This window comes from Lissotriton vulgaris, chromosome 7 (assembly GCF_964263255.1).
Source record: "Lissotriton vulgaris chromosome 7, aLisVul1.2, whole genome shotgun sequence".
NCBI classification, from domain to species: Eukaryota; Metazoa; Chordata; class Amphibia; order Caudata; family Salamandridae; genus Lissotriton; species Lissotriton vulgaris.
The window spans coordinates 1,632,800,752-1,632,814,214 of record NC_141695.1 but is presented as its reverse complement, the minus strand read 5'-3'; the positions used below and the strand labels follow the sequence as shown (position 1 = coordinate 1,632,814,214).

The 13,463-nt window shown below is 43.0% G+C and overlaps 1 pseudogene; it reads right to left on the bottom strand.

Annotated features, from left to right (window-relative positions):
• Positions 1–10,754: 10,754 nt before the first annotated feature.
• Positions 10,755–11,975, bottom strand: LOC147706168 (uncharacterized; annotated as a pseudogene).
• Between the last annotated feature and the right edge of the window lie 1,488 nt (positions 11,976–13,463).

Genomic DNA, 13,463 nt, shown 5'->3' with positions numbered 1-13,463 from the left:
TACGGGCATCCCCAAGACCTCTTCCTCTTCTTTTATATACATACGAGAAGAAGTCTATCCATGTGCTTTTATCTATGGCAACTTCGATTCTTGCAATATCTTTTTTAGGAAAGTAAGGAGCGTTTATTGTCTGCCAAAACAATTTACAGTCTCTGAGTTGCGAAGCCTTCAGCAGATTTTGCTAAGCCAGGTCTTTTCTTTCTTTTTTCCTAAGGGCCGGGCTAGGTTATAAGTCTTTCTACAAGCCGTAATTAATCCATGGTCCCTAGGTTTAACGCTAAGTGCAGCTTTAAGGTGAGAGTAAGCTTTTGTGCATTGGGAATCAAACCAACCATTGCTCTTATTACCTTTCTTAGTGTTTGGTTTGGACAGGGAGTCTTGAATAACTGCAGTTACCTGCACAAAGGCATCCATGATTTCAGCATTTGTGGATTCCTCATCTAGACAAGCCAGGATAGGTGACAGAGCCTTGGATATAATATCAGTATTTATTTTGGTTGGATCCATTTTACCCCATTTTAATGCAAAGCCATTTTGGCGTGCCAATACTATTTCTTGAGACCACGCCAGGGACTCAATAGTGGCGGAGTTATTGCAATCAGGTAAATTTAAATACAAACTAAGGGGCATATGATCGCTAAGCCCGTTTGGATGAATCACACATTTTTCCACCCAGTTGGAGTATCTAATAGGTAGAATAATGAAATCAATAATCGATTGAAAGCCCCTTGCTATAAAGGTCGAGCTAAATTTAATCTTTGGGGCGCACATCATATTTGCGAAACCAAGATCAAATGTGGCCATTATGTCATTTATTTTTTCCCCTCTGTCTGTATGTATTATATTACACTCAGGCACAGATTTGAATTATTTAAACTTAGTAAAAGGAAGAGACGTAATTTTGGTATGGGGAGGGGATTTTAATATTAGTGTATGTAATCTGAATGCCTGCAGAGCACAGGAATATGACTGGGAAGAAAATGGCAAAACGAATCACCTTGATATAAATGATACATGCAGCTCTTAAGGACTCCGCACCTTGAATTCTGCGGAGGCAACTGTGTGTGGCCCAGCCCCTCCCACACACAGGAATCAGTCATGTAGAGGAAATTTAAATCTGCAGAAATAAATATGTGAACTTTTGCAGATGTTTTTAAAAACCTTGCTTAAGATGATATTGAAATCTTCAGAAATGACAATGAAAATCCATGTTCTTAGATCACTGCCAAAAATTAGAAAGAGTACATCAAACAGGGTCTTTAACTACCGCTCTCACTTCTTTCTTCAAATACTCTTTGTAGATACTGATTTCAAGGTCTCTATTTCTTTTATACATTACCATCCCACATACCTCTCAGAAGTCTTTTGAGCCCTAATGTCAGGGTATCTGTCCTCCTGCACTCTTTTCTCAGCCCAAACATGGATGATTCTACTGTAACAGGACACATGTGCAAGCTGCATTCAGTTTCAGAGAGTAGAATTGTGGTCTTGTGGGTGTGGGTGCTCACTTTATTATCTTGGGCACAAAATGTGGAACTTTCTACCTTTCACACTCCATCAACATTTGGACCACTTACTCTTTAGGAGAACACTTAGACCCTCTTGTCCTCTTACCCTTTTTGTCCTCCTACCCACCGCTGCCTCTGCCTTGGGGCAATCCTGCAAGACTTTTTTTCCAGCGCCATAATGCGATCGGGACAGTTGTGATTGGCTCCCCTAACTCAATCAAAAAGGCAGCAGTGCAGCTTTGTGATTGGTTTGAGCGCCGTGGATCGGCACTCAGATGGGAACTGGGGGCCTGGGCATGTTCACCACCAGGCTGTTCAATGCAGCCTGGTGGGGAACATGCAAAGTGCACATAGCTTGTAGTGTAGTTCCTATTTCCCTAATAGGCTCTGCACATTGGAATAATATACCATATATGTTTGGCATAGGACTGAGGTCAGTATGCTCCTGTCGAGTATATTCAACTTAATTACTTAGTGCCAGCTAGCTCAGAGGCCACTAGAAACTCCTTATAAACAAGAAAGGTGTAGTTTCTGGCAACCGCATGAACATGACAACTTTGTTTCCCTTTAGAATCGGAACGCTTTCAGAATCGTGGAAACAACAGATAACAATTTCACTCAGCTAATCATGCATGCTTAGTTTCTTCAGAGTTACAAAGAAAGAATAGACAGGAGTATCAATAAAAGGATTTATTGAACAGTCTTGTTTCTTGTGTAAGAGATATGAGCTGTTACAATCGTAAGACGGTATGCAAGATATATTATGTACAGCGTAAGCAGTAGAAAGAAATAATACTGCGCTAGCATTATCTTTTAGCTATGACACATATATTCATATACATAAATAACTCAAGCTAAAAATGTGAGTAATCATAAGATGCTTCTTAAACTAGTTCTACCCCAGTGTACTTAACCTAAGTGTAGTACAAGGTAAGAAGTAGGCAATGTATACTATAGGCGGTCTAATCTATAGATTGCTATAGTATGGTATGCTATAGTCTGGTAAGCTATAGTCTGCTATGCCAAGAGTCCTTCTAAGGTTCTAGTCAGCTCCATACCTTTAGAATGAGAGAGGTTGGAATCTCTTTCCAGGTCTCAAACTCTAACACTCCGCAAAGGGAGTCGGAAGCTGGATTCTCTGCAAGCAGGGATGACAGTGTCTCTCGTCAGTGCGTCAGGCCGGGATACGGGCTCCTCTAAAGTCAAGGTCTCCTCTAACTTGCTAGGGCAAGGAAGGTATATTTATACCTGGTAGGTGCCTTGGAATGTTAGCATTGACGTAAAGTCGGGCAGAGGAAGACGTCAGGAATGAACCTTTAAGGAATAACGGTTCATGCATAATAAATGAGTTCTTGGAGAAATCAATAATCCTGGGCTAGGGAAACTCCCAAGAGCTTAAGGGTCTGGTTTCTCAGAGCTCGTTGTGACGTTGGGGTGGACGGATATAGGTGACAATGTCTGTATTTAGATAGCATGGCTAATGCCTAAATAAGGACTGGGATCTTATGCCTATATAAGGGCAATGCGAATTGTGCCTATATAAGGACAAGTTTCAGGAAAACCTATATACGGACACCTGAAGCGGAATACAACAGGTTGTTTGGCCGGGTCAAGATGGCTGTTTAAGCAGCCAAGTACACTTCTTTTTACTACTCAAAGAGCAGTGGGGTGACGCTCCTCCGACTTAGCAGAGGAGCCGTCCCTGGCTAGGGAGTGTACTAAGGCTTTGTAAATAAAATAATAATAAATGCAAGCCTCTTTGGGGTCACTTGTTGATGAGGGCTGGTTGGCTTCCTTGTAAAGAATAACTGCGCAGCTGCTCACAGCTTAGGCAAGCCTGAAACGCAGCAAAGCTGTTTTTAAAATTAATAGGTGCCTTGGCCAATGCCTGCAGTTTCCCTTGTCAAAGTTAATTTTGGCAAACTTTGCTCCACCTCCTTAGCTACAATAATTTCCCTATATTTGCTGAAGTTTCTGCACACTTTCTCTTTACATGAATACTTTCAAATATTTTCCAAAATTTTAAGAGAGGGGCGGTACAATCTAGTGCCTTATTAATCCGTATGCAAAGATTAGTGTTGGCCGTGTCAGCGTCATCCCCCCCGGGGCTCCCTCCTTTAGTCAGCTCCTCGCAGAATTTAGTCTGAGAGAAGGTGGCCCATTTCCGCCTAAGATGATACATTGCTGTTGGCTGTGAGGGTCTGCTTCCCGGAATCCGTATAGAAAAAGGGACCAAATGGTGATCTGACCAGGGGATAGGTATAGGGGTCAAAGCTACTACTTCCCCCCAATTAACAAATATGGGATCCAGCAGGTGACCCAACTGATGAGTTGGACCGTTAACAATTTGATTCAGTTGGAGGGCACCTAATGCCTTACTGAAATTCTTACTGACGCCGTCTGAGGGATTATTAAAATGTAAATTAAGGTCACCGAGTACCAGAAATTTATCACTACATAGTGCGGTTTCCATAATACAATCGACCAGACTTTCCTCAAACTTGGCTATAGGGCCTGGGGGTCTATAAATTAGCACACCCTTTAACGTGTAGTTATTGTTCACTTTAATAGTGAAACTCCCTGCCTCACTGTCCAGGATGGGAGAGCTGTCTAGTTGGCATTGCAGGTTTTCTCGGGCTGCAATTGCAATGCCCCCTCATCTACCTGTAGGTCTGCCCTGTCTATGTATAGTGTATCCTGCTGGAAGTGCCTCCAGGGCATCAGGTGTAGAGTCCTTGTCTAACCATGTCTCTGTTAGAAACACAAGATCCCATTGCTTATCTGTGAGTAAATCATATAGGTCTAATTTGTGTTTCCGTAACGAGCGTACATTGATCAGACCACAATATATGATGTGGTTCGTGCTGGTCGTGTTCTTACCAAGGTCATAGGAGAAGTGACAGTATTCGCAGCCCATGTTGTTTTCCACTCGTAAGTTATGCTTGCAGGACTCAGCAATATTAGGGCGTAAGGTAAGTAGGTCCTGCTTACTCCACCGTACGTAATCGTCCTGAGGGGCATGGAGTATGGCCCTGGACCGCGTACGATCGCGGACGGGCGCAGACGGGCTTGCCTTAGGCGCGCCCGCTGCGCTCGTCCGCTGCGCGGCCGGGAGCTGCACATGATTATACTGTTAGGGGCGTGGCCTGAGGGTGGTGGGCGTGGCCTCGTGGTGCCGGGCAAATGGCGGCAAGCCTGAATGTGGATGCACGTCAGCGCTAGAGTCCGCTGGGCGTGAGTGCACAAGAGCAGCAGGTAGGGTTAGTTTAAAAACACAGTAACAATTCAATTTTAAAAGCAAGTTTGCAAAAGCACAAACACCTCTCCCGGCTTCCGCCTCAGGAGAATTACCAGTCTTCTAGTCGCGCTCGCAGTCAGCGCTCCTAAAGTACTCGATTCGGGGGCGTGGCCTGAGGGTGGTGGGCGTGGCCTCGTGGTGCCGGGCAAATGGCGGCAAGCCTGAATGTGGATGCACGTCAGCGCTAGAGTCCGCTGGGCGTGAGTGCACAAGAGCAGCAGGTAGGGTTAGTTTAAAAACACAGTAAACAATTAAGGGAACTACAGGGAACTAATAATTATGCTATCCTGGCTGAAGACGAGTGATATCCTGAAACCTTCCCAAAGATGCTTCCTGTCCAGGAAGGACCTGGTTTGACAGTTCTGGCTGGATTGTTCCAAAGGGGATCAGAGTCAAGACTGATTTGCATATGTCTAGGACCAAACTGGAGTAGTGAGGTGCCCAAAAATGGATTTAGGCTCACATATTTGTACTGGGGAGAGTGTTTGACATCGTTCGGCATTCCGTCCTTCAATTTTTTTGGGGGGTAATTATGTTTTTTGTTGACATTTTTGGACTGTTCCCAATCATAGGTTACTTAGAGGTCTGGGGTATGTCAAGTAGAAGGACTCCTAAAAAGAGAGCAGTCAAGGCCAATAGAAAGGTTTCTCCGCCCTCTGTCAAGAGAATGGCAGGCGCTGTAGGCCGGCCCACTCACAGACGGCGACTGGGGCTCATCACCTGGCTGCAGAAATCTTCAAATCTTAATGTTGCTGTGGTGACGGAAGGCAGACTCGCCCCTCCTTAACTCAACTAAATTGACGGGCTGTTAATCCAGTTTGAGTATTATTTAAACAGGATTCCGTGGCCAACAGACCACTTGCCTACTGTGAATTTTGGATGTAACATGCAGGCCAATTGAACTTTTATCAATAAATGTCACCTACCAGTCACAGTTGCTTAAAGGAATCCCCAAGATGAACAACAATGGCAGAAAATTAATTGATGTAATTTCGAAAAATACTCGAGCCAATCTTTTGTCGATGGACATGTGTTTTTTAAGCTTAGCTATGTGGCAATTTGCCTTCAGACCCACCAGCTACAGGGGAACTCCAAATCATAAAAAGCAAAGCGTTTGTTCCTAACCAGTTTTACAAGAATACCATGAGCTCTGCAGAGCATATCTAGGTGTGTGATGTTCATGTGCAGAAGCTGGCCAAACCACAGTGAGTATAAAGAAAAGAAAAAGCATTTCAACAAACAGTAAGACATCTTTAGTGTGTTAAAAGCAAGATTGGGTAACAGGGGATTCGTGTAGGCTGAGTTCCAGAAGTGATTTCTGTTACTGATCCTGCTCCTATTATAATAAAATGTTTTTTCTAGTTCTTGTGTTATTTTTTTTGTTTATTGCTGGCTGGAACCCATGACTAGTACAGTTGCACCAATGCCTGCAGGTAGTATAAAGCCCTCCATGGCAGTATAGGTTAAGATTATAAGATGTCCAAATATTGCACTGAAATTGAGACTTTAACTAGGCCTCACTACAGATATCTGCCCCAACATCAGGATCTGTGTGACAATTGTGGACATGGACACCCGGAAAGACCAGCCCAACACTATTAGACATTCTGTAAATAACTGAATATGTAAGAGTTGAGTACGCACTCAAGCGAAAATTTGTCTGAAAATCTCATTGGTGAATGGTGTTGAGTGATTTAAAAATTATGGATTGTGAAATCAAAACACAAGTATGTTACCAACATGGCTGCAGGGGTGCATATAACAAACTCAGCAATGATAAGGTGAAACTGAAAGATTGCATTCGCCAAACAAATAAATAAGAGATGATATTTATCAAAGAGTTTCAACATTCTTTCACCACGCCATTTGGTGCAAGACTGACGCAACTCTTAAGTTAGATTTATCAAGCCAGGCAAGGCCATCTTGTGTGGTCTTGCCTGGCTTGATAAATCGAGAGTACTGCAATGCAGCCCAAATCGCTGTGTTGCGTCACTCTGCCCTGGAAAGGTGGAGAGTGGGTGTTTCCACACATCCACCCATGAATTTTGGCACACTCCCAGATTTCTCATTACTGGTAAACCTGGGAATTCACCATATTCTACACTTCCCCAGGTGAGGCGTAACAAGGAGACATATCTTTATTTCTACTTGTTACTTTCACTCTCAATGTGTGCTGCATTCTGCAGTACACATAGAAAGAGGAAATAGCCTCAATGGGTTGTTTTTGTGCAGGAAGGTGTCTCTTCCTGCTCAAAAACAATCCTGCTTACAACACAGGCACCCTTGCACCATGGTTCAAGGGTGTGTGCGTTGGTGCTAGGCAGCACACTGTGGCCCTATGCAAGAAAAAGCCTGGAATGTGCTGTATAGTGTTACGTACAGCACATTCCTGCTCTTTCCCTATCACTCAGTGCAATGCAGCAAAGTGACTTGCTACCCTTCGGGATATAATGATAAATATGCCCCCAATTTTGTTTTTACTCATTTTCTAGTATTTACAGAAAGACAGCTTCAACTCCAGATCGAATGTATCCAGTTTCACCTATCGACAAGAGGCAGGGTTAAGCAACAAGGCTCCAAGTCTGGGTTTGAGCACATTAATACATACATTGTTCTAATTCCAGCACTCCCTAGAATCAATCACAAAGGAGATCAAATTTCAGGATGACAGCTCTCATAAAAATGTCTGCCAGATCCAAACTTACATAAAACCTGGACAAAAGTTTACAAATGAAATTGGATGTGCATTTTTCAAAAAAGCCATGGTGAGGGAATAATTAATGCTACAAACATCTGCAAACCCACGAAAAAATATATAGACCCCTCCTAACATGTTTTCTGGAGTATGGAAAACCCATATGAGTCCCGCAGTTTATGGCATGTATGACGCATTACAATATTTTAAGAATTTTTGGGATAATCAGTAGCTACTATATTGTAATTCGTAAACAAGGATGGTCACAATCTTATTTCAGGTTATACACCATTAGGGATTCTTTAATTGACCACCCTGGCTCCCCTTCGACTTTTGCAGTCAGTGGAAAAATTGTGAAGGAACTTGCAAAACAATTTTTTAACAAAAGTAACCGGTTATACCTGGACAATTCCTATAACAGGAGTTAAATTATTTTAAAAAAAATTAAGTGAGCACTGTGGCATGTGCACAGTCTGCTCTAACCATAAAGAATCAGAATCAGAATATATTTTATTGATTATTTAATTAAAACCATAACAATATTACAATACATCTAAATACATAACACCATTAAAGTATAGATTAAAATATGCATATTAAAAGATCCAAGTTGCAACTGTGCCATAACCATTCAGTTAGAGTATATGATATTTAAGTAGGTGTGCAATGTATAGGATAATGGAAGAGAAGGGCGTGAGACGTAGTCGCTAAAGTTTCCATTGTGCTACGCTCACAACCGTGTTATGATGCTTCTTCTTGTCTAAAAAAAAATGTGGCTAAATAACAGTTAATCTGTGGGTCATACAGAGGGTATGCAAAGTAGGTAAGTTATACAGTGTGTAGGATGATGAAAAGGAGACACAGCCAAAGTCTCAAAAAGTACAGTTGTGCATGGCCACTAGCCGTGTTTTGATACTTCCTCGTAGTTGATTAAAAATGTTATTAAATGACAGTCAAGCTGGGGGTCATCTGGTCTACACATTTTAATATTGCAGTTCTATAAAGGTTACCGTAAAGACCTTATGTGAAAAAACTTCATAGGGGAGAGAGCAGTGGTGTGCATGGTAATGAGCTACTCAAGTTTAATTTTTCAGACAGTAGAGATGTCCGCTTCCTCAAACCTATTCATGATGAAAGCACTGCACCTGTGACTGTTTGGGGTCAGTTAGCAGATGTGTGCAAAGCAGTGTGCATTCTAGACTTTAAGAAGCCCATGGAAGGTGTAGATACAGGAGATTAAACTTTGGAGCCTTACAAAGCTGCTCAAAAGTCATACATCTGGTACAAGAGATGACGTTTCATTTCTTTCATTTAGCATACTTTAATGTTTATGCCGTTTTCCTTAATAGGCAGCCTTGCTGCAATATAGCAACCAAGTGTTGCTTGAAATGGAGTTGTTGAAGATATGGCAAGATTAAAAGACCACCACTTTCCTGAATACATTCCTCCAACAACAAAAAAATACTTTCTTTGTCGGAGATGTAGAGTCTGTGTACGAAAAGGACTACAAATTATAATTCTGGCCCATGTTTGTCCACATGTTTTACACTGTACTATAAGCAACTCAAGTATTGGAAACAACCATCAGAGTAAATGTCAAATGACTATGGTCTGTATTGATACATATTTTGTGTTTAGACAGCAGGTTGCCCATAGTTTGCTGTGTTTAGTTACACCTGTTGTGCATGCAATCCTAAATGTTTTTTCATCTTCTAGAGAGAGGTGAAATGTGGTGCAGCAGCCAGGGCAGCTGACTCCCGAGTGGAGGGCTCACAGTTTGAACCCGGGCAACAGTTCAGTTCAGCACCATGTAAATCTAGGCAATACCTCACCTAATGCCCGTGACAGACCCCAGGCCTTGAGACCCTTAGGGGTGAGTAGTTCGTGCTTTACAAATACTGGATTTGGATTTACCAAAAGGTTATTTTAAATTTGAAAAAAAATGCTGCTTTTAGATGTATGTTTTATTTATTTCTGTATGTGCTTTGTTTGTCTAATCTGTTCATTCAGGGAGTTTTTTAGAAGTAAAGTGATGTGGAGCTTCATGGTGATGTTTGAGTGGCGTTTGACCAGCAGTATATCTGGACTGGCATTTGGCTGGCATGCGTGTGAACTGACGTTGGCTAGTAGTTTACAAGAACTTCAGGGTAATACAACCTGGTGAGAGTCACGCAAGTCATGCCATCCTGCAACCCTTCCTGGGTGCATTTTTGATAAGTTTACCTAAGTGCTGGCTGAGCTAGGGCACAAAATCTACAGCTACCCAAATTATAAAAAAGGATCTGTTTTCAGTGGAAAAATGTATGTGTCCCTGTTGCGTTTTGGGCCCTTTCCTTTTGCGGGCCTAAGCTAATCACACATGTGTATTGCTTTGCCCACATGCGTAATCTGAACTTACGCACACCACTTACTCAAACAGAAACTCCAACACTCCTCTAGAGGTATAAATGAGCTTTATTAAAATTGTAGGCAAAGGCAATAAGTCACTGAAGCTAATACATTCTTAGGCACAGAGTGAAAGGCAATAAACAATGAATACACCACACTATATATCTATAAATATGAAACTGTGAATACAGGTATATAACAGTTAATGTACAAAGCACCTCACCAGATGCGTCCGCACAGGAGATTCCAACATCCCTGGCCAAGCACTGAACACCAAGTCTGGAACCCGTAGAGACCGGGGGCTCAGGAAGTAATCTCTCCGGGCATCAAAGTTGTCCCGCGAGTGCGTCCACTCCAAGACTGAGTTCCTGAGCTCCACCCTACAGACACCGCTTTTTATAGTTTAGATCAACATGTTCGAGAAGCCTCTAGCAGGCGCTCTCGCCCATCTATTCACAGGTGCTGGCCCCATCTCTGCATCAGAGCCACCCAGACAGACCTGGCCAGATTCTGCTTGGGCTGTGCCGAGGCAAAAGACATTCCTTTCCCTATATCCGCCCTTGGAGCTTTGCACGGCCATCCTTCCTCTGTCCTAGAGATAAGCCTAGAATGCATAAAAACACGCTGAAGGTACAACATATCCTCACGAGGCATCCTCACGAGATGCCTCGCACCAGCTTGTACTGGTTTACGTGAAAAACATGTTTATGTTACTGCTGGAGTGTAACTACAGGGCAAGGCAGCACAAAATGGAAGTGCGATGCAACAAAATGGAAGATGAGAGCATTGCATGGAATCGAGTCAACATGTAATTTAGCACGTGTAAAATGGCAAATGCAGTACATTCCACCCCTTGACCTTCGATTCACCCATCATACCCCATTGGCCTAGGAATGCATTGAACGCAACAACATAATGAGATTAAAATGCAAATAATGACTATAATAACACTCAAGATATACCGAAGCTGTCCAAAATTAGGCAGCCACCCTAACATCCAATCCCACCATCCTTGGTCAACATCTTGGGTAACCCCTTTCACTAAATCTTTTAAGGTATTAATATGTGCATGGATAGACGTTGAATGGTCAGATAAATTAAAACAACATAGTCCATCAAATTCCTCGCAATCATGGTTATGTTTTAGCAACAAATAGTCCACAGCTGCCCTATTCTGCAAAACTGCTTTTCTTGTTCCTTGAACATCTAATAATAATTCAGCTAAAGCGGCAGAAGTATGATTGAGATTCTTCACAATTAAACAGGCAAGCTTGGCAATAGTTCTTGCATTATAAACGGACAGTCCTCACACTCCTACAATGGAAACAGCCAAACTAGTATACTCTGTTCTAGAAAGCAGGTCAATATTGGAGTCACAATCCTCAGGTAACTGAACAGCGGCTCTAGAAGAGCGAATACATGTAACAGAATGCCTGGGAAAAAGCATAAGACTTAATCGTGCTAAAGCACAAGGTCCTCCAGTTATGTTAGCTGGTATGTAAGTCTATGAAATATTGCCACACGAGAACAATCATCCCTTAGGTAATTTCACATGGTTAATATGACTATCAGCTACTACTGTGTGAATACAAACCATATAATTGGTAACATTACTACAAAAATTGTTATGTCCTGACTGACATAATGTTTGTTGATCAGGGGTCAAAAGCTTGCTCTTCTCTAGTTTCAGTTGGCCACATTTGTCAATCTTGTCAGGGTCACAAGTTAGTTGGTAGCAAACATCTCCAGTAGAGATATTGTAAGTAACAATATTCGTCATGTTCCTCCAGAGGCTATCTGTAACCTCCGGGCAAAAGCGACCGTACTCATAAAGACTCAGATGTGTTTGAACATCAATTTCCTCCACTACCCCATCAAAGTTAGTTTGGTTGAAGATGTGCAGAAGCACATGTGCAGGGGTAGGTACGGCAACAAGACAGGTCGATATCATATCAGCTGTACTCTGAACATTTCTCATACAGAAGTGGGAAGTGTTCAGCACATTCCCGGCGAAGTAGGTCCAGGTGTTATCCAGTTGCTGCAACAATTCTGTCATCCGACTCGGGTGGTTGATCCCCTTCGACATAACCCGGGCCCTCACGGACCCCTCCGGACACACCCAAACACCAACCACACAGCACAAGCGTCGCAGCGGCAAGCCATACTGTGATCTAGAAACAGAAAACAAACTGGTATAATCACTCTCGCAAATAACATTTTTCAGCAGGTACATTTTCCCACTTTTCCTGTCCAGGTTTCATGATGACTAGGATGTTATCCTTGCCCTTAGCGATCAATTCTGCAGGTTTGGGGACTCCACCCACAATTTTGCCCCTGGGTTCTTGTCAGTAGATCCGAACCCGCCCTTTCCTCGCAGTTAGAAGGGCAGGGGCCGTCCCCTTCATGACATTTCCTCCATAAACTGGCATGATGACCATTTGGGCAACACGATCACCAGGTTGCACAATCAGATCATTGTTTCCACTGTTGAATAGGATAACTTTGATCTCCCCCTGGTAATCGGCAACATCCACCCCTCCCAAAACCTGGATGCCTTTAAGGGCAAGCCCAGATCGAGGGGCGATCAGCCCAAAATGCTCTGGAGGAATTTGAACTCCAATTCCAATCAAGGTAATGTCTCGTGGTTGCAATCGAGAGAGTTTCAAGGCATGTAAATTAAGACCGGCAGCCTCTGGTGTGGCACAATATGGAACCAAAGCTCTGGAAAGCTCCGGATTCTGTCTTCCAATACAGAATCGCGTTTGTGGCCACATGGGGCTTAATCTGCAAAGCTGGGGTCAACATACGCATCAAAGGAGTCTCTGCATCGCCAAGGGGTCGATTGTTCAAAATCTGCAACGCATCAGACAAGTGATCCCTCCACCCCTTCAATGGCCCATCAGACAACTTTTTCAACTGCTCTTTCAGCAAACCATTCATTCTCTCAATCAAACCCGGCATCTGTGGGTAATAGGGTATGTGATAGATCCACTCAATGTTATGCTGCACACAAAAATCTTGCACCATCTTTCCTTTAAAGTGTGACCCATTGTCACTTTGGACTTGCAATAGAATTCCGTAATACAAGATCAACAAATTCAACGTTTTCAGAGTGTTGGACTGGGTTGCTCTCTTGCATGGAAAGGCGATGAGATAGCCAGAATAGGTATCCACCACAGTGCATGCATACTGACGTCCTCGACTCATTGGCATCGGCCCGATGAAATCAATTTGCCATATTTGCCCTGGCAACTTCCCTCTGCCTAACTGGCCTCTCACTACCTGTGGAACTGGTCTGTGCTAAGTATGCTAACAAACAGGACAGTGAATGATTGCAGTTTTAATCAAATCCAAGGGAATATACATCCCTCTACTTTCTGCCCACCTGCTAGTGGCTCGCTCGCCCAAATGCCCGCTTTTCTGATGCGCCCATTTAGCCATGCTCACCAAGTCAGAATCCTGCGTCTCCACCTCAGCTTCACACATTTTTGCTTCCTGGTCTGCAAAGGAATTGCACCAACACTCTAGTGAGTCAGTCGGGCAATGAGCATTGATATGATAAACTGTGACTGTA